We start from the raw sequence: 26,776 nt of genomic DNA, 5'->3' as shown, positions 1-26,776 counted from the left end.
TCCAAATTTGTTTGCCTATATTTGTAACGCTGGTTTGATTTTAGAATTTTTAAAAATTGCAAAATCCACATAAGCAAATTTGAATAATTTTAAGATAAATAGTAGACTCTTGTTGATTATTCTTCATAAATGTACAGTATGACCGCAACAGTACGTCTCCAATACATACGTATAGGATAAACGTATATATGTATCACAGTGCCTTATATATATATATATATATATATATATATGCAAAACATTTGTATCAATTTTCATTGTTTGAGTCCCACCAATAGCCACGATATGAAGTGACTCAATTTGATTGCCCATTTCAGGGCTACTACCAGAAAGTGCGAATTTCCCAGCTTTCTTTGCTTTTTAATTGAAATATGGCAAGCAACCAATTTTATTATTGTATTTTATGTAGTTTTCACACATAAACGTATATGTGTTTTATTTGTTGAAATTTGGTATGTGTTTTATTTGTTGAAATTTGGTTGCAAACTTCATACCGTATATATAATACACAAAAAACTATAATTCCAGAAACTTTAAAGACTTGGCTTCTTTAGTTCTTTAGGGAAGCATTCCTTAATCTTGCAACCTTGTAAATAACAGATCGTACGTAGTTTCAAACCGAAAAAAAATTGAAATTTTATCTACAAATTTCGTATAATTATACCACAGTTCTACCTAATTCAAACCTTGAATAAGGACAATACGGCCGCAATTTATCACGGCCACGGAGGACGTCAAAAAAATCAGAACCCTCACCCTTGCGAGTATTTATTGGATCCAAATCTTGGGACTATTAGATATATAACCTTCTTTCTCATTTTCTTTTGATTTTTGACCTTCTTTACCTTAATCTTTGATAATTAACCTTCAATTAAAAATCTAATCCTAATTTTTCCAAATTTGCCCTGGACTTCTAAAGCCCAACTAACCTAACCCAAAATCTTAATTTTTTCCTCCTTCCCACCCCCCTCCATTAATCGTGTTTTCATATCTTCCTACAATATTTAATCATTCTCCTCTGTATTCAAAAAAAGTTTGTTATCAAAATCCTTCTCTATAAGTGCTACTCTAAATCATGTTCATCTTTTCTTCTACTTCTTGTTTCCGCAGCATCGACGCCTCGCTTTTATGTCTCTACTATGTATTGTTTTTGGCCATCTATTTTTCCCGCCATTTCTTTTATTCATTAATCACATGAAAAGGAAACACATAAGTTTTAAAAAAGGAGATTAAACATTTATAAATGATAATGCATGGATTTAGGAATTTGGACGCAAGAGACAAATTAAAGTAAATAATTGAAATCAATATAATTCCCTTTAAATGAATATTTCTTAACACATGCATATAGGGGTAGACTCGTTTTGGTAATGATGTTAAAGTTCGTAAAGTCATAACAAAGATAATATTTTTACTTTTGGATGTTGCTGGTTATTTTTAGGATTTTGGTAATATTTTTTTGAGTTGGAGAAGAGATTTATTATAACTGAGTCTCAAACTCGAAACTTAGTCTCAAACTTGGGGATGATAAGTTTTGATATATATTATTGTTTACTGATAAATTCTAAATATTATGATGCAGTAAGTATTGACATTGTCCTTTTATTTTAAATGCATGGTCCACACTAAGAAAATATTGAATTTATAACTCAAGACAAGACATCTTTTGTATTGTGTATATTTTTCAAAGTAATTAAATAAATTAATAATTCATTGAAAAAAGAAAGAAACAGACCTCACGTCTGTAGACTGTAAAGAAGAAAATGTACACATTAATCTACAACGTTGTGTTATTGGTGAATGGTTGGGAAGGCTGCAGTGTTAGAGAAAGTTGGAAATTTTGTTTCTACGAAAAATGATATTTGTTGACAATTTATGATTTAGATGAATTGAAGATATATTGGTTAAAGAAAAGTTGTTTTAAAAGGATAAAATAGTAAAAAAATAAATGTATTAAAATGAGGAGGTTATATTTCAAATCAGGAGTCAAATAGAGGTTAATTAATTAAATCTTCCTCCAAATCTTCTACAACATTCCCTGTATCACTCTCTCTTACATTCCTTATTGAAGAACTTGTAACTTTCATCTTTATACATATCAAAATGGGTTGGCGGGCCGCTGCAACCCGCCATTAGGCGGGGCGGGGCGGGGCGGGCCGACCCGCTTATTTTTTTAAGAAAAAATGCTAAACATATTTCAGTCAAATAGTTTCAAAAAATAATTAAAAACATTGAAATAAGAAATTAAGAAAGCATACAACATAATCCATCAAAATAAAGTGTTTAAACCAAACATGAAGATTGAGACATGGAAGAGAACATAAAGTCGAGGAAAAAGACGGTTGTAAATTTTAAAAAATATTATGTTTTCAACAATACACATAATTAGCAAACCTCCGTCGGGTCCACAAAATTTCACTGCAACTTGTGGGACTTCAAACGAAACCACTCTTGGGTTCACAAACAACTGCTATGCTTAAAAATTATTTTAAGATTATGAATAAAATTTACAGGAATTTCTTCCCTTTTGTTTTCTTTACGTATATCTGTAAATTTCTCTTTTTTTATTTTCTTTATGTATATTTGTTGTAAGAGTAAATTATCAATAAATTTAGTTCTAAGAGTAAATTATCAATATATTTGTCCTAAGACATGGAGGCGCATGAAACTTATTCCAATTTTTATATAAAACTTAAAAATATAAAATTTTATCCTAATTTGGCTGGCCAGCCCACCCCGTTTGGGCTCGACCCGTCTTGGCCCGCAACCCAAACGGGCTCAGCCCATTTGGCCCGCCTCTAAACGGCCTGCTATTTTATCAACCCAACCCGTTCAATTTTTTATAGCGGGACGGGCGACGGACCTAACCCAATTTGACAAGTCTATTCATCTTTCAATAAGAACACCCACATTGGTGCATTAATGAATAATTGTTAACACCAATTAATATTCATGCACCAATGTGGGTCTGTAGATTATTAATATTGGCTGCCATGTCAGCAAAGAAATTCATCAGAACTCATCTCATTAATTCACATTATTTTTTTAAAAAAAAAGACAAAAAAGCCAAACGGCTCTTTTGAATATATATATATATATATATATATATATATATATAAATAAATTATAAATCAAATAATATTATGTTTTAAATAATTATAATTTATAAGTTAAAAGAATGATACCAAAGAGTCCAACAGTTTTTCATTTTTTTAATAGTATTTTAATCAATATTGATATTAAGTTATTTTTAAAATAATAATACTATTTATTTTCAATAATATTTATTGTAAAATAAATAAAAAAGATGAATAAATGAACAATGATACTCATAAATAATGAAGGTTGATATTAAATGAATGTGAGTGTGTATCAATAATGAGAAAGCGTTAATATAATGATTATGTGGCTCATGGATCCCATACTTTTTGAAGACATGGAAAGTTAATAACATAGATTAATGACTACAAATGCGGATCTCCTAATCAATACACATGATTAATTTTTATGATTCTATAGTATAAAAAAACTATCATCCGATTTTTGTTGCCATACTTTACTCATTTGACGTGGCCCAAATTGGCGTGACAAATGATTTTACCTACACCAAAAAACCGGCCCGAGTAAACAATTCAATGATTGTGTTTTTTGTAATGTTTATTCACAACAAAAACAGCAACACAATGCAAAAGGAAACCATCAAAATACAAGAATTGGGTATATAATGCCAATTGGCATACCTACAGTTCTTAAAAAATATAGGACACATCACTCCAACAAATAATATACATACATATAAAACAACCAAGCGCCCAAGGAAGGAAATAATTTTTATAAGTGTTCGTGAATCTTATACTCTGAGATGTTCACATATTCATTATAAAATGATCTGTTTACTCCAACGGCTTGACGTTTTAGTCCTATTTTGCGAGAGAAACAGCCTAATTTTAAAAGTTTTGGTGCAGTTGGAGAACCAAGTTGTTTGCCTATTTAATGAATTTACCAGAAAGTGAAAAATTTCCCAACTTTCAGTCCCTCCTGAGTAAAGCATGGCAAGTAAACAATACCATATCATAATGTTTCCGTGGTTGGCATTTGGTCATATGATACCATTCCTTGAGTTATCAAAGAAACTAGCCGCAAAAGGGGTCCTGATTTCATATGTTTCCACCCCCAAAAACCTGCAGAGATTACCTCCAATTCCATCAAATCTGCAGCTTAGAATAAATCTTGTGGAGCTCCCATTGCCACGAGTTGAAGGCTTACCCGAAAGTTGTGAAGCAACCGTTGATCTACAGGAGACCAAATACAGTTCTTGAAAATAGCATACGACCTATTAGCTCAGCCATTTGAAATTCTCGTCCAGAAGGATATTCCAGACTTGATATTTTTCGACTTTGCTCCAGATTGGATACCGGAAATCGGCGCAAAATCTGGCGTGCCAACAGTGTTTTTCAGTGTATTTACAGCTGCGGCAATGGCTTTTATAGGGCCACCGGAGGAGCTCAGTACTGGTAATAGGCGTCCAAGTCCAGAACATTTCACCATGCCACCAGATTGGATCCCTTTCCCTAGTATTCTTGCAGCCAGACCAGATTATGCAACAAGTATGTGGAGTCTCACTCATATCCCCGATGCATCAGGTGTGTCCAGTGGCCAGCGTATGGCCAAAAGCATAGAAGATTGCAGCTTTGTTGTGTTCAGAAGCTGTGATGAGTTTGAGGGAGAGTACGTAGGTGTTGTACAAGAACTCTATCAAAAACCAGTTTTGCCAATAGGGGTACTTCCCCCAGTACGTGAAGAAAACAAGAAAGAAGAAATTAACTCTGATACCCCAGGGATGAGCCCATCAAGATCTGGCCCAAACTCTCGGCCCATATCTAGGGCCCACAGGTGAAGGGCCCATGACAAGCCCATGTATTCTCCTATAAATATCAGGTTTGGGTGTTCAGTTGATGGATTCAATATATTGTTTTCAGCAGCGCCCTTAGCTGCTCCCCCCATATATCCTCAATCACTGACTTGAGCGTCGGAAGGGCTACGCCAGGACACCCTCCTGGCCCCCTCCTAACGGTCTTATTTGTGATTTCAGGCCCAGGGTAATTTTGAAGCCCGTGTCTGGATTAGTGACGCTTGCGTGGATCGGACCCTAAATTTCCCGTGAGTATCACTTGGCGCCGTCTGTGGGAACACTTGAGTTGAGACGTAGAGATGGTAGGCAAGAAAGGAAGTAGAAGAGTTACCTCGGTATCATCGCGTCCTCAGAGGGGACCCGAACAATCTCATGTTGAGACAAGACAAGAACAACCGCGTCTTGAGACGAGACAAGAACAATCTCGTCAAGAGACAAGAACCAAGCAGTCCCTTCACGAGACAAGGGTCGAGCAACCCCGTCCCAATGAGAATGTGGGGAACTTGACCCTGGAACAGTTGGGCCAATTTATCACCCGGACAGTGGATGAGGCCATGAAGAGGAATCAAGAGTCTATGTTTGCAGAAGAGCAGGCCGCTCGCCAGGAGCGAGAGGAGAATGTGAAGGGCAATCAGAGTAGGGTGGAGGAGACGCGACCCCTCCCAAGTGAGGAGAATCCGGAGATGGAGGAAATGTGGAGGGAGATACAGATGTTGAGGCAGCAGTTGGGAAGCAGAGCACCGGCACCCAAGAGAGGAAGTCCCTTTTCACCAGCCATTTTAGAAGAAGAACTTCCTCCAAATTTTCGACAGTCGAATGTGGGAGAGTACGATGGACATACTGACCCCGAGGAACACTTGGGGAGATTTGAGAATGCGGCCCTGTTACATCAATATTCAGATGGAGTCAGGTGCAGGGTGTTCCTGGGCACGTTGGTGAGGTCAGCCCAGCAGTGGTTTAATACCCTGCAGCCCAACTCCATACAGTCTTTTGACGATTTTGCTACAGCTTTCTTGCACAGATTTGCCAGCAGCAAGAGGCACCAGAAAAATTATTTGACCCTGTTCGTGATGAAACAGCAAGAGAATGAAACTTTGCGAGAATTTGTCCAGCGTTTCAACAGTGCAGCGCTGAAAATACCAGCGGCTACCCCTGACATCATGATAAGTGCCTTCACACAAGGACTGAGGGGAGGGGAGTTTTTCAAGTCCCTGGTCAAGAAGCCTCCGTTGAGCTATGATGATCTGTTGGCTCGAGTTGAGAAATATGTAAACTTGGAAGATGCCCAACGGTACAGAAGGATGGAGAGCCGGCCCGGAGGAAGTAGAGTTGAGGGAGCGGAGAAAGGAGGAAGGAAGAGGGGTGCGGGGGAAAGAGAGGAAGACAAAACTAGTAGAAGAAGACAATTCTCATCCCATGTTCCCCTAGATAGGAGTCGGGACGAGGTGATGGAGGTGAGGGAGCCCGCGGGGAGGTGGGAGAAGTCGCGAAGGGTTGGGTACAGTGCTAGATTGTCTTCACGGGATAGACGAGAAGGATCCTCATTAAGGAGTCGACAAAGGTTTTGCTCGCCCCCTAGGCGTGGATCAAGGCCCTCCATGGATAAATCAGAGGATGGGTGAGCAGAGAGGGGAAGGTGGATGTCAAGATGTCCCTCAGGAGCTCGTGGAACCGAGGAGGGGAATGAATGAGGATAACCACCCTACGAGAGGAATGATTCATATGATCTCAGGGGGTGCTACTGATGGAGACTCTGGGCGAGCTCGGAAGGCACATGGGAGAAGGTTGGAGAACTTTGAGATATATAGGGGTGCAGACTTACCACAAGACCCCGTCATCAGCTTTGGGCCGGAAGACCTCCGAGGCGTTGTGACTCCACATAACGATGCCTTGGTGGTAACGACCACCATTGCCAATTATGATGTGGCGAGAATATTTATTGATAATGGAAGCTCCGTGAACGTCTTGTTCAAGAGCACGTTAGATCAAATGAAGATGAGAGGATTTGAGTTCGAGCCGGTATCCACCCCGCTGTATGGGTTTGCAGAACACGTCATCTTGCCTTTGGGTCAGATTATTCTTCCCCTATCCTTGGGGACTGATCCTCGGCGGGTAACAAAGGTGATAGCCTTCACTGTAGTAGATACCCCGTCAGCGTATAGTGGAATTCTAGGACGACCAACCCTGAAGGATTTTAGAGCAGTAGCTTCCAGTTATCATCAGAAGCTTAAGTTTCTTGTGGGAAGAGGAGTTGGAGTCCTGTGCGGAGACCAAAAAGTCGCACGTCGTTGTTATGAAAGAATCGTGAAGGAAGAAGAAAAGAGAGGTCACGAGCATTCGCATGGAAGCTTGAGCTCAGTCTTGCAGTTGTATAGTCATTCGGAGAAGCTTCTAAATGGGTAGCTTTGTCCTGTGGAGGCACAAGAGGAGCTGAGAGGAAAGTTGGAAAATGCGCTGGGTAAGGCTCTAAAGAGGCATGAGAACGCTTACCACCTTAGAGAATATCTTTACTTCATTTTTTATGTATTTCGTTCCTGAAATTGTCTTACGTTATCAGTTGATATTTAATAAAGCCAAGTTCTTATATTAAGTACGTGGTTGTTCTTGTATTATGAGGATTATATGAATTTTATTTTACCTACTTAGGCTGCGCCTAGTAGAAGAGAAGAGTGGGGGGGAGAAAAGGTAAAATTTTCCTGCTAAGGCATCGCCTAACAGAGGAGTAGAGGGTGAGGTGGAGAATATTTATTTTCCTGCTAAGGCATCGCCTAGCAGAGGAGCAGAGTCGGCGATGAGAGGAGCAGAGTGGAAAAGAAGAATTTTTATTTTCCTGCTAAGGTATCTCCTAGCAGAGGAGTTAGAGGGTGGAGGGGTTGAATTTTATTTTCCTGCTAAGGCATCGCCTAGCAGAGGAGTTAGAGGGTGGGCGCGTTGATTTTATTTTCCTGCTAAGGCGTCACCTAGCAGAGGAGTTAGAGGGTGGGGGCGTTGAATTTTATTTTCCTGCTAAGGCATCGCCTAGCAGAGGAGTTAGAGGGTGGGCGCGTTTAATTTTATTTTCCTGCTATGGCGTCACCTAGCAGAGGAGTTAGGGGTGAGGGTGGAGAATCTTTGTCTTCCTGCTAAGGTGTCGCCTAGCAGAGGAGTTAGGGGGTGAGCGGAGTTGGGGATGAGGAGAAGTTTTATTTTCCTGCTAAGGGATCACCTAGCAGAGGAGTTAGAGGGTGGAGGTGTTGAATTTTATTTTCCTGCTAAGGCATCGCCTAGCAGAGGAGTTAGAGGGTAGAGGTGTTGAATTTTATTTTCCTGCTAAGGCATCGCCTAGCAGAGGAGTTAGAGGGCGGGGGTGTTGAATCTTTATTTTCCTGCTAAGGTATCGCCTAGCAGAGGAGTTAGAGGGCGGGGGTGTTGAATCTTTACTTTCCTGCTAAGGTATCGCCTAGCAGAGGAGTTAGAGGGCGGGGTGTTGAATCTTTATTTTCCTGCTAAGGCATCGCCTAGCAGAGGAGCAGAGTTAGGGTGGAGGTGTTGAATTTTATTTTCATGCTAAGGCCCGGCTTTGCAGAGGAGTTAGAGGGTGGAGGTGTTGATTTTATTTTCCTGCTAAGGCCCGGCTTAGCAGAGGAGTTATGAGATGATGAGGTGAGAGTTTGATTTTTCCTCCTAAGGCCTGGCTTAGCAGAGGAGTTAGAGGGTGGGGGTGTTGATTTTATTTTCCTGCTAAGGCACCGCCTAGCAGAGGAGTTAGAGGGTGGGGGCGTTGATTTTATTTTCCTGCTAAGGCGTCACCTAGCAGAGGAGTTAGAGGGTGGGGGCGTTGATTTTATTTTCCTGCTAAGGCGTCACCTAGCAGAGGAGTTAGAGGGTGGACGCGTTGAATTTTATTTTCCTGCTAAGGCATCGCCTAGCAGAGGAGTTAGAGGATGGAGGTGTTGATTTTATTTTCCTTCTATGAACTATTTTGGCAGAGGAGTCAAGGGAACGGGGAAGTGGAAACTATTTCCCTTCAAAAGCTTAGTAGAGGACCTTGAAGATGGGGGCGACGAGGGCATATTGTGTTAGAAAAATTTATTTCGTTTGTCGTTAACGAACAATGTTTGCCACTGCAAAAATTACGGGGATCGACCTGCCAGGTCAGGTTGTGGGGGTGTGAGGGCAACGCCCCCATAATTTTTTCAGAAATTAGACAATCATTCGCAAGGGGCGTGCTTGGGCGAGGGCATGTTTGGGCGTCGGGGCGAGCTGGCGGATGAAGGGCGAGCTCGAACGTTGGCGATGGGCGAGATGCAGGGGCGAGGCTCGTGTGGGCGAGCTTATGTGCTGGGAGAGGGGCGAGATGGCGCTGCTGGGCGAGCGTGCAGGGCGGGCGCCCGTCATGCTGGGCGAGCGCGCATTCTGCTGGGCGAGCTTATGTGCTGGGCGAGGAGCGAGATGGCGCTGCTGGGCGAGATGGTGTGCAGGGCTGACGAGGGGCGAGAGGCGAGATGGCGCTGCTTTGCGGTGGGCGAGCGCGCGGCGTGCTGCTGGGCGAGCGCGCGTGCTGCTGGGCGAGATCGCGCGTGCTGCTGGGCGAGATGGTGTGCAGGGCTGCCGAGGGGCGAGGGGCGAGATGGCACGCAGGCGGTGGGCGAGCTCGCGGCGTGCTGCTGGGCGAGCGTGCAGGGCGAGCTCGCGGCGTGCTGCTGGGCGAGCGTGCAGGGCGAGCTCGCGGCTGCTGGGCGAGCTCGCGGCTGCTGCGGGGCGAGCTCGCGGGGCTCTTGCATGGGACGAGCACTCGACTTGCTGAGCGTCGGAGCAGGCGAGGGCGGGGTTGTGTGGGCGAGAGCGCGGCTGGGCAGGGCGTGCGCGCGGAGAGGCTAGCTGGGCGAGGTGGCTAGGGCGGTTGGCGCGGGCGGTGATTTGCGGGGTGATGTGTAAGCAAAGGAGAATTGTTGAATGTAACGCAAAGGAAATTTTGAGGAGACTAGTGAGCAGCAGAGCAAAAATGCACAACTCACATGTTGCATACCGAGGACAATACAATTAATCGAACTTCGAACCTGCGATTCAGTTCGACTTGGGATGGGGAAACTGGTGATACCCCAGGGATGAGCCCATCAAGATCTGGCCCAAACTCTCGGCCCATATCTAGGGCCCACAGGTGAAGGGCCCATGACAAGCCCATGTATTCTCCTATAAATATCAGGTTTGGGTGTTCAGTTGATGGATTCAATATATTGTTTTCAGCAGCGCCCTTAGCTGCTCCCCCCATATATCCTCAGTCACTGACTTGAGCGTCGAAGGGGCATTCAAATGGTTGGGTGGACAAAAGGTCAAATCTATAGTGTTCGTGGGATTCGGGAGCGAATACAAGATGCCCATCGAGCAGATACATGAACTTGCATTTGCGATCGAGCTTTCAAGATTACCTTTCGTTTGGATTCTGAGGAATCCACAAGAAGTACACAGCTCAGACTTGCTCCCGCCTGGATTCGCTGACCGTACCTTACGCCAAGGCATCGTTATTCAAGGATGGGCGCCCCAACTGGAATTCCTTGCGCATTCTGCAATTGGAGCATGTCTCTTCCATTCTGGATGGGGCACAATTGTTGAGTCTATTAGCTTTGGACACCCTTTGATTCTCCTTCCAATGATAATTGATCAAGGACTCAATGCAAAGCTGCTGGTGGAAAAAGAAGTTGGCTACGAGGTACCAAGAAACGAAGACGGTTTGTTTAGTCGCGAAACTGTTGCGAGCTCAATGAGACTAGTTGTGGTGGCACCAGAGGGGGAGATGTTAAGGTCCAAAGCAGCAGAAATGAGAAGGATTTTCAACAATCAGGAGAGCAAGGAACACTATATAAACAAGTTTATAGAGCATTTCGAAAGATCTAGGGATTTACAAGGGAAGAACTAGCTAGCAAGAGTGAAATTGACAACAAATCAAGCAATTTCATAGCTCGTAGCAAAAATTGATTAGTGCTTGCAGTATGATCAAGGAACAGTTTTATGCAGTGTTTCCCTCAGTTGAAAATTAAGATTGATCAGTTAAAATTTTTTGACAAAAACATGTTTCTACACATTTATAAACATGATAAACAATATGCATAAGCAGATCGAGCGTTAACTCCGGCCATTGAATGATATGTAAGTTTTCTGATTTCCTCCAATTGAAGCCTTTTAAGCACTCCAACTCTCTCCGTAGATGGTATATTTTGTTCTTATGAGGTGTATGCATAGGGACCTGAATCACCGCTATTTATAGGCATTTATCATATCATCGATGAGTTTATCGGGAGCTCGAGAGTAATAAAAAGCGTATGCATGTCTCAATTTTCTTAAGTTAAGGTGGCTGGTACCGTTTGTCAAAAATGTAGGGTATGGTCATCGTCATTTCCTACACATCTTTAATTCTTTTGATAGATATGGGTCATTTTTCTTACATTCTCCCACTTAACCCATATATCTCTTTTACCATAGAAGAAAACAAAACACATGAATCATGGCGATATGTCCTCTAAAAACGAGTATTATTTTTCATGTATTACAAGGTATTATGTATCTCAAATATGTATAACTGAATGAATAAACCCTATATTTATTCGAGGTCCAACTTTTTTGATTTTTCTCAAATCAATGAATGTGTGCACAACAAATATTAAAAAAATATCACATCATAGTTGTTAGAGTAGATGCCCTGCAAGCCAACTGTTGGCTAGGGATTTTATTGACTCAGATGTAATAAACAATCTTTATTTTAATTAATTCATTATTTCATGATTTGTTATTTCTTTATCTATATACTCATGTTATCAAACATAGATAAAGACCTTGATTATACTTTAATACAAATAAATCGTAATTCGATGTTGAAACTCGTTTGTAAACACTATATGATCTAAATTCGTTCCTAGTCGATTCAGCTGCCTAAAACGTGGATAAAGGTCGCTTGAGCTCGAGACTAGCATCTGTGATGTTGTGTACTGCGTTTCTTGGTAAGGGCATAGAGATGTCCAAACATGCAGATGGGTAGTCATATGATGATTATACCGAACAACCCTTCCTCGGACTTTCCAAGTGGTTATCATTCATTGAGAGGATAAGTTCGTGGTTATAATTGTACACCATTAGTCCTTACGACCCGAGACAACACGGAGGCTCTATATGCTAGGGATGTACTTTGACTCGTTTACCGACTCCATGAGAGTCATCAGGTGGCGAGGTTGAGTTCAGTTGCGACACATATAGGAGCCAGTGTATTGTAGTCAGGGATTCACCGCTCACCTACAGGTGTGGATATCCTATGTGATCTGATTAAATAATAGTGCGTGGAATCTCTGGCCATAGTATGAGATGTACATTAGAGAAGAAGTTCTCCAATGGTACATGCGATGTCACTATTTATATGTATCACATAGTTATCGAATTATTATGCAACCCTCGATGAACCAATAGTTGCAGATTCGATCGGGATATATGAGATGAAGGGACCGTACTGTACGCTAATCATAATCAACTGGTTTTTGCAGGCACTATCAGTGATACCTAGGGAATCATGGGGCGATGCTACTAGACGCTCTTACCATGGTTCAATGTGTTTAATCAAAAATATGATTTCTGACATTCTCATGATCAACTGTTGATACATAGAATGAGGCAAATAAGGGTAAGCCCGAATAAAAGATTGTGTCCTGAATCACAAGGAGTTGTGAACCCACGGCTAGCTGTATCCCTGAACCATTGAGGGTCACACAACCACTGGATCGTTTGTTCCCGTTGAGAGAATAAATTCAAGAAGTTGAATTTATATTATGATATAGTAAATTCAAGGAGTTGAATTTATGATAATTAAATTTTTGAGAGTATAAATTCAAGGATTTGAGTTTATAAAATTTGAGAATTTAATTTATTAAACTCAAAAGTTGAGTTTATCAAATTTTGGAGGTGATAAATTCAAGGAGTTGAATTTATAATTTAAATATTAAATTCAAATGTTGAATTTATAATGGATTTAATTTGTTAAGCTCAAAAGTTGAGTTTATTAAATATTATATTAAATATAGTGCGAGTATGTTTAATGGGCTTGTAAGAGTACAAGTCCAACATACTAAATAAAGTTATTAATGGACTTTGATTAATTAATTAAACTAGTTGGACTAGCCCAATTAATTAATCAAGCTCATTAATGTTAGTTATGAAATTTAGGTTAAGGCTCTTGTTTTTAAGGAAATAAAAGAAAAAAATAACCTAGCCTCCACTCATTTTCCCAAGGGTGATTATCGAGAATCACATATACAATTCTTCCAATTTTATTTTGGCCACTTTTCAAGAAAAAGAGATTTGAGTCATTTCTCAAATTTTTGATCTCAACGTAAAAAATTCTTTCAAATATTCTAGTGCTATTTGAAAAAGGAATAAATCTTCTGGTCGTGGACTTGATAGAAGGAGACTCGAAGAAAGTTCATATGGAATTTATCAAGAGCTATCTCCGCTAACCCCGAAATAGTTGGAGCCTTGTGAAATTTTCAACGAAGGTATAAATTCTAACATCCTATGTATGTTTCATTATAATAAACCATATGAGTGTTCAAAACAAATATATTTTGATTGTCAAAATAAAATAAAAAATTTAAAACTTCCGTTGCGTTTGGGCACGAGAAAACCAAGATCCAACAATAGTTTCATTAAATTTGTTCTTATAACAAAATTACATAAAGGAACCAAGTCTCATTCTTTCTGTATGATCCTTAAATTTCAATGGTGGCATGCATTTAGTCAAAGGATCTGCAATCACTAATTCAGTGCTAATATGTTCGAGAATTAATTTCTTATCTTTAACACGTTCTCATATGGCTAAATAGTTAATGTCGATGTTCTTGCTTCGACTACTGCTTTTGTTATTTTTAGCCATAAAAACAGCAGCTGAATTGTCACAATATATTTTTAATGGCCTAGATATAGAATCCATAATTCTAAGCCTCAAATGAAACTCTTCAATCATACATCATGTGAGGTTGCCTTAAAACAAGCTACGAACTCAGTTTCCATAGTGGAAATAGCAGTCAATGTTTGCTTTGCACTTCTCAAAGATACAGCTCCACCAGCTAGCATAAAAATATATCCTGAAGTGGATTTTCGTGAATCAATGCAGCCAGCGTAGTCCGAATCAGAGTATCCAATTACTTCCAAATTCTCAGTTCGTCTGAACATAAGCATATAATCTTTGGTTTCTTGAAGGTACATCATCACTTTCATTGCAGCTTTCAAGTGGTCTAAATCTGGATTACTCTGATATCTTCCCAACATCCCAACAATAAATGCAATGTCAGGTCTAGTACAAACCTGACCATACATCAATCTTCCAGCTGCAGAAGCATAAGAAATGTTTTTCATTTGTTCCCGCTCTAAATCATTCTTTGGGCATTGGCTTAAATTGAACTTATCTATTTTTCCAATATAAGCTATAATTGGTGAATAATCTTACATCCAATATATCTCTAAAACTTTCTTGATATAGATTTCTCGAGACATACCTAGAACAATTCGACTTTTGTCTCTATGTATCTTAATGCCAATGACATCAGATGCATCACTCATATCCTTCATATCAAATTTTTTAGATATGAATTGTTTCACCTCATATAAAAAACCCTTATAATTGGTTGCAAGTAATATATTATCCATATACAGAATAAGGAAACAAATCTTACTCTCACTGACCTTTTAGTATTTACATTGATCCATGGAGTTCTCTAAGAATCCGAATGAAGATATAACATCATGAAATTTTAAATACCATTGAGGGAAAGCTTGTTTCAATTCATATATAGATTTCTTAAGTTTACATACCAAGTGCTCATCATTACTAGAGAAGAATCCTTCAAATTGTTTCATATAAACATCTTTCTCTAATTCTCCATTGAGAAAAGTCGTTTTCATATCTATTTGTTGTAAATCTAAGTCAAAATGTGCTACTAATGCTAGAATGATATGGAGAGAATCTTTCTTAGATATAGGAGAAAAAGTCTGCTGAGTAAATCATTTAGCTATGAGTCTTTCTTTATATCTTTCAATGTTGCCTAATGAGTCTTTTTTTGTTTTGAAAACACATTTACATCGAATGGCTTTTACACCATCAAGAAACTGAGCAAGATCTCAGACTTCATTAAATGCCATATAATTCATCTCTTCTTTCATAGCATTAAATCATAGTTTTGACTCATTACAATTCATGGCTTGTAAAAACGTTTCAGGATCATTTTCGGCTCCAATATTAGAGTCTGATTCTTGTAAATACACAACATAATTACTCTATATAGCTGATCTTCTTATTCTAGTTTATCTCTTTAGGTTGTTTGGTTGATCAACAATTTCTTCTTGTTCTTCATTAACAACTTGATCTGCTGGATTTTCATCAGCAATTTGTGGAACTTCAGTATCTGGTTGCCTAACACCCGTTTGGTCCTGAGGAGTGTGAATAACAACCAATCTATCATTTGAATAAGAGGACTGTGAATTGATGTGATCTTTCTAAAAAAACTGTCATTTGATTGTTCACTCCCACTAATCAAGTCATTCTTAACGAATTTTGCATTTCTTGATTCCACAATTCTAGTGTTGTGAGATGGACCAAAGAATATGTACCATTTGAATTTTTCGGTATACCCAATGAAATATCAATTTATAGTTTTGGGGTCCAGTTTTTTTTATGTGGGTTGTAAACTATAATTTCAGAAAGATAACCCCAAACGCTTATATGTTGCAAACTCTATTTCCTACTTTTAAATAATTCAAATGGCGTCTTTGGGACAGCCTTAGTTGGAACTCAATTTAATATATACACAGCTGTCTTAAGAGCTTCAGTCAACAAGGATTTAGGAAGTCTGGAGTTACTAAACATGTTCTGCACCATGTCAATTAATGTTCGGTTTCTCCTTTCAGCTATACCATTTTGGTCCGGAGAACCAGGCATAGTATATCATGTAACAATCCCATGTTCTTGGGAAAACTTTGCAAACGGACCAGGTGCATGTCCATTCTCAGTTTATCTATCATAATATTCTCCACCTTTATCGATTCTCACGATCTTAATTTGTTTATCACATTTCTTCTCCACTTTAGCCTTGAAAACCCTAAAGGCTTCAAGTGCTTCGTTTTTGTTATGAAGCATGTAGATATACATGTATCGTTAGTAATCATCAATGAAAGAGATGAAGTATTTCAGACTTTTCATGTCCATATCTGGACAACAAATATATGAATGTATGATTTCTAATATTTATGTACTCCTCTTGGCACCCTCTTTAAACTTATTGATCTACTTTCCCTTTATGCAGTCCACACAAGTCTCAAAATTAGTAAAATCTAAAATACCAAGTATTACATCATTTATTAATCTTTTAATTCTCTCTATCGAGATGTGTTCCAATCTCCGACGCCATAGTATAAATGAATCTTCAATTATAACACATCTTTTGATACATCTTCGAACATGCATAGTGGTGTTATTATTTTGTAAAGAAATAAAGAAAAGACCATAAATCATTGTACCATTTCCAACAATATCTGGTTTATAAAATAAATTTATTTATTTATCCAAAAACTAGAATGAATAACCAATGGTACAAGATTTGAAACTGAAATTAAATTCCTAGAAAAACTAGGAACATAAAATGTCTTTTTCAATTTTAAAATAAAACCACTATCCAATATAAGGCAACAAGTCCCAATAGCCTCCACACGTGAAGACATCTTGTTCCGCTCATTTCCTTGAGGTTTCCTCAGGCTTTGCATATCATGCAAGGTATTTTTAATATGGATCATAGAACCAAAATCAATCCACCATGTGTTATAAATCAAATCAACCATATTAGATTCATAATAGAAATAGAAATACCTTCTTCTAAAACCAATCCTTAAATTTATTGAAATCATTCTTCACGTATTTCGTCTTTTTACAGAAGAAATACTTGGATTTTTTCTTGATGTCAGGTTGGGGTGGAGTTATTCCTTTCCTTTTTCCCTTGACTTTGGCTTGCTTCTTATACTTTTCTTGTGTAGTCATAAAAATATTATCGCTCGTTTCCGTTAACAAACTTCCTTCCTCTTGAACATACATAGTCATTAATTCATTTATTGACTATTTATCTTTATGTGTGTTGTAAGAAATTTTGAAGATTCCATATTGTTGTGGAGGAGTGCATAAAATGTTGTGCACAAGAAAAGTTTCAAACTTTTCTACTCCAAGTGTCTTAAGTCGAGCCGATATGTCCCGCATTTTCATGATGTTCTCTCGCATACCTCTAACACTGGTGAGCCTTAATGAAGAGAATTCCATAATTAAAGTGCTGAAAAGTGTCTTATCTAAAGACTGAAACTGTTCATCAATAGCCTTCAGTAATTCTTTGACATTATTATGCTGATCGATGGAACCACGTATGCCAGCAGAGATTTTGGTCTTTATGAACTTTACTGAGAGTCGATTAGATCATTCTCATTTTTCATAAAAATCAACATCATCTGGAATGATGTTTTCAGTAATAGCAGATGGTTTGTCTTTCCGTATAGCATAATCAATATCCATCTACCCTAATTGAAGAAGAATTCTTTCTTTTCATATTTTATAATTATTGCCCTTCAGTTCAGGAATGTCACTTTTCATATAAGAAAAACTCGCATATAGCATAATTGCATAAAAATATAATATGCTTATTATTTTTAAAAAAATTTGAGGTAATATCATGTTTTAAAAATCAAATGACATAAAATTTGCCTGTTGGCTAAAATTTTCTTTCAATAAGATTTTTCTGGAACTTTATGATAAAACTATCAAAATATATTTTCCATCAACTCATGTGGGTAAATTAAGAAAAATATAATTTTGATATTTTAACCTAATTAGTTATATAAATATAAAAAAAATCTATGTGGTGTAAAATTTATTACGTTTATATAATTAATCACAATTGATATGTTTATTATGTGATTCAAATCCACTTAATGCATAATTTTTGATAATTAAGGATATTGTGGCTATTTCTTAATTATTTATAATTATACGGTTCACTAAACAAAATTTTGGCTTTACTGAATGCTTTACACAATAATTATTTAGTGACACAATGAACACTTTCCAAGAGTGCTCCCAAGAAAGATAGGTAGGGCTAAGGCCCTTTAAATACCTAACTCCTAGACAGAGTAACGTTCATCAGGGAGATCAATGGCAAGTCAAGGCAGTTTTAAATCGATCTATGAAGAACTCCCTCAAATCATGTTTTCTTACATCACCTTATAATTATTATTTAACTTTATTATTCAAATTTATGTGAATCTTTATAAATCAAAATTTTTAGTAAATAACTTTATATTCACATTTTTATTTGATATGTTCATTTAAAATTATAAACAATTTTATATAAATTAATATGTACACAATGTGAATTTTAATGTTCTGATCTCATATTAAAAGCATAAAAAATATTTATGATTTTAATTTCAGTGTATTAACAATAAATTATATATAAAAAACAGAATAAATATTTTTATACACAAATTATACAAAAACTTTTAGAAATATTTTAAATGTGTACATATTATTTAACCAAATAGTATATGTATACCGAATTATACATATTACTTAATAACACATTAAATAATTATTTATTTACACAAACACATATATATCACATTAATTATTATTATTTTTTTTAAAAAATAAAAAATGAAACATTTACCGACACAATTGAAAGAAAAATTGAAGACGTTCAATTTGTGTGGACTCCTTAATATTAAATACATACACGTTACTTTGTATTATTCAATACATGCAAGTTTTTATTTTCTACAATTTTTTTCTTCTTCTGAATTTGTTTGCTGATCTCAAACTTTTGATCATTTCTTATCAAAAAATTTTAGAAAACAATTATCATCTTCAAAACTTCAACCGAGAACAAGGTTTTCGTATCAGTTATACTCCGAAGAGAAGATGTTCTCAGGTAAATTATTTTATCCAATTTTCAAGCTTTTTTACGCAAATTTCAAAAAGAAATTTTTCCAAATTTTATGATATCGGATTTTCGGAAAATGAAAACAAATTTTCAACGCAGGGGTATTACGACTCTGATATCAAATGTTAGAAATTTCTTAATAAAATCATGTTTCTACATATTTATGAACATTTATAAATAATATGTGAAAGCAGATCGAGCGTTACCTCCGGCCATAGAATGATTTGTAAGTTTTCTTATTTCCTCCTATTGAAGCTTTTTTAAGCACTCCAACTCTCTCCGTAGATGGTGTTTTTTGTATTTTGTGGTGTATTCTTAGAGACCTCATTCACCACTATTTATAGACATTTCTCAGACCATCGATGAGTTTATCGGAAACTCGAGAGTCAAAATAAGATGCATATGCGCCTCTCAATTTTCTAAAGTTAAGGCGGCTTGTACCATTTGTCGAAAATGTAGGTTGTGACCGTCACTATTTCCTACACGTTTTTTTTTCTTTTGATAGATATGGATCATTTATCTTACATGATCATCATCTAATGGATGGATTTATTCATTCACCGTGCACCATCTTTCAGAACTTGAGGTTGAAATTACAGTCCAATCTGGAAATAACAATCTCACTCACGCGTAAATGGAAATGAGATTTCGAACAAACCTTCATATTAATTCTTTTGTTCAACGGAGAAGGCATGCATGAAGTCATTTCCATCTTCGGTTCAATCTTTCACTCTAAACTTGACGAGTTAAGTAAAATTTCTCAAAATATTTTTCAGTACCACGAAATTATTCGTTAAAATTTTGATATAAATTATAACTATATTATATTAACCTTTGTTACACTTGTTTGTATATTCAAATATCATATATTAGTATTAGATATAAAAGAGTTGATACTGACTATATCATATAATATTAGTACTAAATTTTAAATATTTTGTACCGGTTTTTATCTGAAAAAAGACTTAGGTCATTAATATCAATATTTATTACACATTTGTGGTTAGTCAAAAATCATATATTAGTATCAAATCTGAAATATCTTGTACTCGAATATCATATATTAGTATCATATTTTCAATTTTTTTACCGATTTTTATCTGAGAAAAGATATGTAGTTAATAACAATAATTTTTATACATAGTCGAGTATTCAAAGATAATATATCAATGTCAGATCTGAAATATTTTGTAGTCAAATATCATATATTATTACCAGATTTTTAATACTTTGTACTGAATTGAACCCAAGGAAGCAATTGGAGACCGTGGAAAACTCTATATCGTGACAAAACTAAACACAAATACAACTTCTATGTCAGAGATTATTGACCATTTACTAAAAAATAATAGAATCAACCACCTAGATCACGTCTTATCCCTTATGGGTATTTATTGGGCCAATGATATATATTGGCGGAAATTTATTTTGCCATATTTGACGTGGCACAAAATCTGCGTGGCAAATATGTTTACCTACTCCAGTGAAACGAGTAAACAATTCAATGAGTGTTTTTTCGTATTGTTTATTATAAAAATCATTATCACGCAAAGACCGACAAACAATCACGCAAAGAAAATGAAACTAATAATAATATAAGAATTGATTAGGCGATCTGTTTGAAAAAGATATTTTATTGCGATAAATGACTATAAAATTCAGTTTGTAAATTTAAATTAATTAAACAATATATATAAGAAAAATATAATTTATTACGATTATATTCATCTTTTTGCGAGTTTTTTCTTCGGGTTTCACAATATCAATCGTATGCAATGTCATATGAACAATTATATTTGAAAAAATATCGAAATTTCCAAAAAATTTTAGATAGTCACTAAAATTGAAATTTATCAATATCAAAATAACAAAATATAAATATATTGAACAAATATTGTAAGAAAAAAACTAGATTTGTTTTAAATTAATATCTCATTCAAGAAAATAGAGATTATTAGGATCGAAAATAAATTTAGAGGGAGTGAATAAATTTATCTCAAAATATATCGGTTGGGTTAGCAACACTGAAATTTTGTTCCTGCTAGTTGTGTTCTCATTAAGTCAATTATTGTCAACTGTGCGGAAATAGACACAGTAAAATTGGTTGAACAAATGGAATGCCACTAAAATAAGTTGAGATTTTATGAAGAGTAGTAAGGTAGGTAGAGTGAAAATATAAATCAGCACAATGTTGTTTAATGATGTTCGGAGATTTTAAGACTCCTACGTCATCATTTCTTCTCCACAGAAGGTTTGCAATAAAAGACTTTAGTAATTACAAGTAATTTGAAACGACCAACTTCAGTAGAACTTAACATTGTCTAACTGAAACTCTGAGAAAAACTTCAATCTAAATAGTTTGACTAGTAAAACATCTTACCACCAATTACACAGATTTCACAGAGAATTTCTAAGCACAAATTTTATCCTCAAAATGATCAGATGATGACTTATCAACTTGTGCTAATTATTTCAGTTTGGCACGTATAAAGCTTCTTTTATAGGAGATAAGTTACCAAAAAAGTTCAGAGAGAGAAAGTGATTGTCTAACTTTTTGAGCTTGTTTCATTTTATAGCTTTAATGTATAACGATAATCTTTTCAAAATATATATGTTTCCAAATGAAGATGTCGTTATTGCCATGTCATTTTTCTTTTAGACATGTTCTGGTAGTGCACCGAAGCCTGAAATTATGTTAAGGTTCAGAAACTGTTAGTACGGAAAGCTTTATCGGCTGTTTCAGCTGTGCTCTGATTCTTAATAACTGATAATACATATTTTTCAGGCAATATATGGATTTGGAATTACTGATCGATTTAATAGATTTTCAATTGGGCTTCATCAGTTGAACTTAAATCGATTTGGCTGTCAGCATCCTTCTTATGTTCTATCATTCTGGCTTTGAAATCAGTTAGGCTTATTAGGAGACTTCTTCTTATGGCAGTTCAATTTACCTTCTTGGATTCAGCTCGATTAGGTTCTGCAATTATCTATTTGATCAGCAATCTTGTTCAATCACCAAAAATAAAAATTTTCCAACAATTTTTCTTTTTTTAGTGTTTTAAAAAATTATTCCAAAAAAAATACTGAATTCATTTATTAACATCAATATATACAACTAAACTATATGACTGACTATATGGACATTGTTCTTCAAGTATCATCTTCTAAACTGACCAGAGTATTTGTCAGTAGGTTTCTTATGCACATCAGTAGATTTAGGTTAACTGAAACTAGTTGACTTCATCTCTTCCTTTTTTTTTTGGTCCACACGAGAGTGTGGATTTAGGTAGGCAAGAACGGAAGCTAACTAAGATGAGTAGTTAGTGGCTTGTCTAAGTGTTTTTTATATGCTCCAATCGATTAAATATGTCGATCATTGAAGTTTTCTTGTACTTCCTCTATCTTGGTGCAAATTTTAAAGTTAGTTAGTGGCTTGTCTAAGTCTTTTTTATATGCTCCAATCGATTAAATATGTCGATCATTGAAGTTTTCTTGTACTTCCTCTACCTTGTCATTGAAGTTTTCTTGTACTTCCTCTACCTTGTCATTGAAGTTTTCTTGTACTTCCTCTATCTTGGTGCAAATTTGAAAGTTAGTGGCTTGAATTTTGCCACCAAGATGAGTAGCAGTGGTTGTCTAAGTCTTTTTTATATGCTCCAATCGATTAAATATGTCGATCATGCCTCTAGATGACACCTCTTTGAGCATTTTTCTTTGAAAGATTCTAAGGCTTTCTCAGTATTTAGATTGCTTCTTTTCCGAACCGTTATAAAATAGAAGATGACAATGAGACTTGAGCTGATATGATCCAGAGTTGTTTCATCAGTTAAGTCCAAATAAGGAGAGAATGATTCTATTCGGGGAGTTATTTTTTATATGGCAAGCGCTAGTACATGAGTTTGACTGCTAAATGCTCCTACTTGTTCAATCATTAAGACTCCCGAGTCAGTCTTTCTTATATGTATCTCAACATGTTGCTCTTCAGTCTGACTGGTTTGTTATTCAGATTGTAGATCCTGCTCAGCCATAGCTATCTCAACTATTTATTGTATAATTTCTCGAACAAAAGTAGCTTCATCTGATTTGATCATAAGCACATCCTCAGAAGGGATGACTTCTGCTTTAGACAGCACTACATCAATTTTATTGGTCAAAGCAGATGTGGAGAGTAGTTTGCTCAATAAAAGTTCATCTGCATCATCATCTTGTTTTTGTTGTGCAATAGATTGCACGACTTCCTCAACATTGTCTAGAGTAATTTACCTCAAAAGGGGAGAAGTGATAGAATATGACTGAGTGGGCAGTTTGGCTTCCTTATAGTCAATATCAATCTACTTCTCCGAGACAAACTGAAATGAGGGTCTAGTCACTATCTGCTCCTTGGAATTCATTGGCTCAAATAGTTTGTGATCATTTTCCTAGTATTTGACTTTCATTTGCAGGGAGACCAGATCCATATCTAGTTGATTAATCAATACTATGTCATCAAAAGTGGTTGGGCATGAAGGATCATAATTTGATCTCTATTCAATAAAAACTATTGCCACCTTTTGAATCTTCCGAAGATCAAGAAGAAAATCTCGTCGTTGAAGAGCTTCAGCTATGACCACAGCCTTGATTTGATGTAGAATAACTTTTTATATTTCTATGTATTTTTTCCGGACCTCATTTTTCTTCAATTTTGATGCAATGATGACCGTTCTGAATTATACCCATTTTCAAAGAATGATATTTTATGCAGCAAATTCATTAACTTCAACCATCAGAAAGTCAATTTGAGTCTGGATGACTGATCTTGGTTTCGAGACTTGAGCTTCAGCCACCTTAGATTTTTCTTTCCCCGTGGCTGTGGGGAAGGTAGAAACAAGTCTTGATCTGGTGGATTGAATTGAATCTCGGATGATTAGCACATTTGTTGGTCTTGGAGGAGGGAGATTTGTTGGCACATTGATTTTTTTGAAGGAGTTACAACCGCTATCAGTTTCAAATTTTTTACTGGCTGGTCAGCATCATTGTTTTTAGTATCCTTGACCATTTGTACCTGAGAGATAGGTACAACCTTGATTGGAGTAGGAACTGGTCTGGTTTTTGTTGTTCTAGCCTTTTTCGGAAGAGAAGGAGTTGGTACCCAGAGTCACTAGATTGCAAAATCAATTTCCCCTTTGGCTTAGGTTCATTTCCCTTCCTGCCCTTCTTTTCAATTGGTTTCTTTTCAGCAGCGAGTTCTTTTCCGATTTCTTTCTTTATGACCTTCATTATAGCAGTAGAGATATTCAGCGCTTGTCCTTTTGGCTCGAGAGAGATAATATTTGGTGCAGTGAGAACACTGAACTTGTGCAAAGTCATAGAGTCTCTCAGCAAGCCTTCTGCATCTTCAAACAATCTTCTCAAGGGAATGGCTAATCCGACTGATTTTTTTCATTCTGAATCATCGCCTTTATAATCTGGAACAGAATAACCGAACATTTAACCTTGATTCTTGTGGCAATTGCTGTCATTACCAGAAATTTTGCAGTAGCATAGGCATCAAAAGAGCATGCCTTTTCCAGAATTGGCTGGGCCACAACATCCGTCAAAAGTTGATATTCAAACTTCATTTCTTTATTCTTTCCGGAAGTCTTGATAATATCATCAGATGCAGAAAACTTCAGCTTCATGTCATCAACTTCTTGCTGAAGTACTATAGAAAAGTCAATTAGCTCTTCAATGGGCAATCGAAACTATGCAGAGAAACAATTTTAATTGATAATCAGACTGTCTTCACCAAAAGACATCAGATCCTTCTCATCATCAATGAATTCTCCTCTTTCGTAGAAATTATTTAGCTCGTTCACATAGATGTCCAAAGATGGACTGAGAAATGTCCTGAGTCCATATGACTAAACAGCTTTGAAGAGTTGAGAGACAACTGTATATTCCATAGAGTAAAATTATTCAAAATCGACTGCAAGAGTGTTCATTATATATGAAGGAGTTTATGGAGTGGCAAACTCTGAAATAAGTTCTTAGGGATAGAAATTAGATGATTTTTTGAGGTGAGAGCAAGAATTTTTAAAGCAGATATACTTTGAATGAGAATATGAAAATTTAAATTGAAAGATTTAGGGATTTGAATTATTTAAAATGTGCAACTTTTGATCTTATAATAGTTGGCACACGTGTCACGCTGTCGTTGAGATTTCTAAATTTTGTAAAAAATGCAGAAAATACATCACCGTTGAGAGTCCATAACTAGATTGTATGTGATGGCTATTACACTTGTATTATCGCAAAAATTTGGTGACTCCTTGCCATCAATTCCATAGTCTTTCAGTTGTTGTTGAATCCACTGAAGTTGAGTACAGTAGCTCCCAGCAGCTAGGTATTAAGCTTCTGCAGTCGAAGTAACAATTGATGTTTGCTTCTTACTGAACCAAGAAATCAGTCAGTTTCCAAGAAATTGACATGATCTGTTTGTACTCTTTCTGTAAAACTTACACCCTACATAGTCTGCATCAGAATATCTAACTACGTTGAGTCTTTAGCAGACCATAAACCAACATTAATTTTGAGTTCCTTTAAGATATTTAAGAATTTTTTTTTGCGGCTGAATAATGAGATTGTTTTGGATCAGACTGAAAACATGGACACATACAAAATACCAACATAATATTAGGTCGATTAGCAGTTATGTACAATATAGTGAATCTCCTCGATAGAGTGTTACCTCGATTGATATTCCTCATTCATCTTTATCAAGCTTAACTGATGAGCTCATGAGGGTTGCTTTTGTTGAGCAAGACTCCATACCGAATTTTTTAAGTATTTCTTTTGTGTACTTTGCCTGACTGACAAAGATTCCGGTATCCAGCTGCATAGTTAGTGGATCTAAATATAATATCATCAACATAATCTGAACTTACAAAGTGTGATCATTTTTAATAAACGTGAATAAAGTCTTATCCACTGAGTCTATTGTAAAATCATGATCAATTAAGAATGTGAAAGAGTGTCATATTAGGTATGTGGTACTTGCTTTAATCCATACAAGGCTTTGTTTAATATAAACACGTGATTTGGAAAAATATGATTAATAAAAACCTGGAGGTTGTTCCACTTATACTTCCTCCTACAAGAGTCCATTTAGGAATAAACTCTTTACATCCATCTCAAATACTTTAAAATTTTTATAGGAAGAATAAACAAGAAAGATTCGAATAGTTTGTAATCTCGCCATTGGAGCAAAGGTATCATCATAGTCAATTTCATCTTCTTGTTTGAAACATTGTGCAACCAGTCTAGCTTTGTTCCTAGTCACAATACTATTTCCATCAAGGTTGTTCATGCAAACCAATCGGGTTCTAATTACTGTTAGATGAGAAGGTCTCGGTACGAAGTACGAAAACTTGTTCCTTTCAAAATGATTTAACTCATTCAACATAGCTTCAGGCTAACTGTTATCTAATAAAGCTTCATAAATTTTATTAGGTTTTATTTGTGAAATAAAAGCATCATGCAAGAATTTATTAATAATTTGTTGTCTAGTTCTGAGATGTGCATAAGGATTACCGAACATTAGTGAAGGTTGAATGAGTCTTACTCCATTTGTAACTTGGTCAAAGTGGATTATTGTTAGTATTGAATGAAGTATAATCTGTTATATTCTCAATGTCTGGTTCTCCTTAGCTAGGATTCCAAATAGTTGGGTATTATCATCCAGACTGTCATCAACTTGGATATCATCATTTTGGTTTACATTAGCTTGGTTCAGATCAGTCTGGTTCATCAGTTCTTCATTCCTTTGTATAGCTGATTTATCTTATATCTCTGGTTCAAGTGACTAATGTATCCTTTTATTTACATTGATTTCTTTTTCCTATCATTTGCCAGATCAATT

General features: G+C 36.4%; 1 pseudogene; it reads left to right on the top strand.

Annotated features, from left to right (window-relative positions):
- Positions 1–3,981: 3,981 nt before the first annotated feature.
- On the top strand, positions 3,982–10,808 carry LOC142506041 (putative UDP-rhamnose:rhamnosyltransferase 1; annotated as a pseudogene).
- Positions 10,809–26,776: the final 15,968 nt, after the last annotated feature.

This window comes from Primulina tabacum, chromosome 1 (assembly GCF_025594145.1).
Source record: "Primulina tabacum isolate GXHZ01 chromosome 1, ASM2559414v2, whole genome shotgun sequence".
Lineage (NCBI taxonomy): Eukaryota > Viridiplantae > Streptophyta > Magnoliopsida > Lamiales > Gesneriaceae > Primulina > Primulina tabacum.
This window is presented reverse-complemented; position numbering and strand designations above follow the sequence as displayed.